Genomic DNA, 3,984 nt, shown 5'->3' on the forward strand with positions numbered 1-3,984 from the left:
GATATGTTATTCTTCATTTCTTTTTGGTGGTTTTTAATTTCCAACTGGTTGATCTTCAACATTTCTATGTCTTTACTCGTGGTGCTCATGTCCTTACACATTTGTTGAGCTTCCTCAAGATCATGGCTCTGAATTCCAGTTCTGTTAACTTGCTTAACTGCATCTCCTTTTTCTCATCTTCGGTAGAGTCTCTTGGTCTTTCATTTGGCTCTTGTTTCTGTGTTTCACCATTTGGCTATCACAGTAGGCTTTGGAGCCTGCTAAATTTTCCCTGTGCATGTTGGTGTTCTGCTGTTTGTGGCTCCCTCTCCTGGGTTTGGATTAGCCAGGGAGGACCCACATTAAACACCACTGTGAAGTCTTACTTTCCTGGTTAGTATTGCTAGCCCCAGAAGGGTACAGTTATCCTCTAGCTTTTTGCCTGCAGGGTATCAGTAGGGTTATTTGAAGAGCTTTGGCTTTTCAGTTGAATGAAAAACTCCCACAGGTGCTCATCATAAGGGAATTTCCCGAGGGTGGGGCAGATGCTGGTTGTTAATGGGCCTAATTTGCAATTCAATAGCCACTGGGTGGGGTTGAATCTCAGAGGGAGTGGTCGCTGCCTCCCCCCAGAGCCCTGGGAAGGAGTAAGATGCCCACAGACATGCGTGGCCACAACTCAGCAAAATGTCTGAGTGCCCTCCAAATCTCGAGTGTCCCTACAGAGTTCCAGTCCAGTCTGCCCTCCCTCTGTCAGAGCCCAAGGTGAGTGGCTGTGGCTATTTTAGTCTCTGTCCTGCCTCTGGGCTGTGGAGCCACTTGGGAGTTTAACCTGAAGGTGTTGCTCACAGCTAATGCCGCTGCCAACCATGGGCTCCCAGCCCCCCTCTCATATCTCAGCAAGCCTACTAGGATTGAGTCAGTGTCCCTGGGTATGTGGTTCTCCAAGCTGCTTTTCTGTTGCTTTTTCCTGACAATTTGTCTTTATTTTCATTATAATTCCCGTTTGGTCCTGGGAGATGGTCTGTGTAGCTTCCATTCACTCTGCCACCATTTTGGAATTCATGACTCATTTTTTAATGGATGAAGAACTTCAGGCTGAGTGGGTGACTTGTTCAAGGTCACACTGGTGGTAACTGATCAAAGCTGCTGCCTCCTAACCCAGTATCTTTGTTCATTGATTTTTTGGGGAAAGAGACTAATTTGACAGAACTGCCTGGTTACATGAGGTTGAAAACTTGGAAAGTTGCCGATTACCCTAAAAATAAATCAAAGCCAGAATTTTACTTTTGCTTTAGTTATTAATATTTTACAGCATACATCCACTTTCAGTTATTTTCTTAAGCCAAGTAGATGTCAAAGGAAAATCAACATTTACCTGATCAACACCCTCAGCAACTGACAAACTCCACAGCATAGAGTACAAATAGTTTGATCTGACTCACTGTTATGAGTCTGAAAAGGACTTCCATTTATCTTTGCCTGTTTAAACGTTCCCAGTGCTTTCAGACTTCTTCAAAGATCACCTATTCTATGAAAGCTCTGATACTCTCAACCAGGTATGATCCCTTCTTCTGTCACTATCATTGTGGTTTACTTGTGTTCATTGTTGTTTTATAATACTTTGTGCTGTTAAATTCATCAAACATGGATGCTATTGGACTGGGCAGCTCGAATGCCATAGCCTATGTAAGCAGACTGTGGTCTAAGCCCGTAGTGCCCCGAGATGAGGAAATCAGAATGCTAAGGACAACCATTCTCAGTCAACTAGTCTTTACCCTATAGTCAGTCGATAACTTCTTTTCTGTTTCTGCACTTTCTCTAGATAAGTCTTTCCCTAGATCCTATCACTTCCAGTTTGGCACTGCCTGATTAGAATGGATTTTTATTCAAATAAATTATTAAAATTTTTAACATGCCTCAGTTTATCTTTAACAGTTCTGATGTTGGAAGAGGAAGCTAAGGAGACCACCGACACCCTAGGAGCAATGAGCGACCAGACTAGGTACTGTGGAGCCCCGGAGCTCTGCTTTCTCGCTGCCTCTGGAAGTTGTGGGCAAGTCCCTCTCAGGTCTGAGCTCAGCAGCTTTCTTTCGTATAATGAGCTTTCATGTTTTATTTGAGCATTTCTTTTTCCGGAAACTGGCCAGGGTTGGACTAGGTCTGACTTAGAAACTCCACTGGGTCCAGGGTTGGACTGAGTCTGCCTTAACCTATACTGGGTGCGGTGTGAGGCCTTCGGTAAATAAAACCTTGTCATAAGGCTGAACAAGCAGACGAATCTTACCAAAGATCATCTTGAATTAGAGTAGCCACAGTGAAGAACATTTAACCTAGATAAGCTTATCCATTTATAAAGCACCCTTAGAGAAAAGGGGTCTCAGCCAAGCACTCACCATGAAGAGTAGAGGGAGATTATTTTTTTCTCCTCTATAGTTTCTGGTGGCTAAGACAAGACTTGCTGGGTCATCTCACTCACTTCAGACCCTGCTGACAGCATGCAGGGAAAACTGGAAGAAACCGGCAAGGGTAAGAAAACTTTACCAGTCAGCTCACCTAGATGAAAATGTCATCATCTCTTTTCCAAATTCAGAGAAGCAGGAAAAAATATTTGTAAGAATTAGATCTTTGAATTATGACTCGTGAATATGGTTTGGTACCTGTGTCCTCCTAGGATCAACTATTGCTTTCTTCATCTCATTTTTGTCCTTAGAACTTGGCCTGCCTGAGGCACACAGGTTCTTGTGTGTGGGATACCTACCCAAATGTCAGTTTGGGGTGTCCCACATGGCCAGACAGAACTGTGGGTTGTACTCCATTTGTAACTAGGATCCTTACCAACTATTGGCAGCTCTGAGAGAAACTGTCTCTTTCCTTTCTTTGGTTAGTTTTGGGAGTGGCTATGGGTCTCTTACACCCTCTTTGGGGACACCTCTTGAGTTCATGATATTGTTCATTACTGCCAGAAATATTTACTGTTGCTCCAGCAGAAACCTGACAAGATAATGCAACAGAATTTTTTTCCCCCTATCACAAATTGTGCATCGAGTTTCCCACATTTGGGGAAATTGCAGGGGTCAGCACATCTGGAGGGCAATGAATAAGCCTCACCCTGGAGAAACCACCTTCATGATCATGGTACCTCTCCTGCCAGGTAAGTATTGCAACAGAATTTTAAAAGTAGCTCCATGATCAGAAGTCAGCCAAATTGGAAGCCAATATTCAAAACCTGATAGAAACTTTTATAGGCCTTGTTACCCAAGCTAAAATGAAAGCATGTACCCAGAAGGAAAGAAGAACATTCTGAGGCTTTCTGTGGAAGGAAAAAGACACACAGCTCTAGGTTTAGAACATCAGACTCTTTGATTCCTATCTTAGCTGAAGGTCTCTCTGATATAAAGAAGCAAATTGAAGATAATATAGTTTGGTGGGTGGGTCAACCTCTTGATATCATTCAGGCTGCAACCCAATTCTCAGAGGAATTAAAAACAACCAAAATTGTCATCCTCACAGGGTGATCTGATCATAAATTCCTAACGGGGCTGGTCTGATGGGCAGTCACGCCCCAGGCACAACACTTCTTTTTTTCTTTTTTATTAATTAATTTATTTATTTTGTTAAAGATGTTTCTCCTTTCTCCCTCACTGATTCCCCCCTCACTCTCCCTCCCTGCCCTGTCCCCAGTTTCATTGTCCATGTCCTCTGTTCATGCATACATGCATATAAGTTATATGCTTTATCTCTCCCCCTCTATCCCCTCTTCTGGGGATTGTCAGTCTGTACCCCACTTCCACGTCTCTGGGACTACCCCATTTCTGTACCCCACTTCCACGTCTCTGGGACTACCCCATTTCTCAGACTGTTATGTTCAATATATTCCACAAATAAGTGAGATCATATGATACTTGTCTTTCTCTGATTGGCTTGTTTCAGTTAGGATAATACTTTCCAGGTCCCTCTATGTTGTCTAAAGGATAAGAGATCTTTCTTTCTTTCTTACAGCTG

At 43.1% G+C, this 3,984-nt stretch overlaps 1 non-coding gene across 1 annotated transcript; it reads right to left on the reverse strand.

Moving 5' to 3' along the window:
- Positions 1-2,977: 2,977 nt before the first annotated feature.
- LOC118616721 lies at positions 2,978-3,141 on the reverse strand. Its single transcript, XR_004956695.1, has one exon. It is a non-coding gene; the product is annotated as a U1 spliceosomal RNA (small nuclear RNA).
- Between the last annotated feature and the right edge of the window lie 843 nt (positions 3,142-3,984).

Source organism: Molossus molossus, unplaced genomic scaffold (genome assembly GCF_014108415.1).
Source record: "Molossus molossus isolate mMolMol1 unplaced genomic scaffold, mMolMol1.p scaffold_m16_p_4, whole genome shotgun sequence".
Lineage (NCBI taxonomy): Eukaryota > Metazoa > Chordata > Mammalia > Chiroptera > Molossidae > Molossus > Molossus molossus.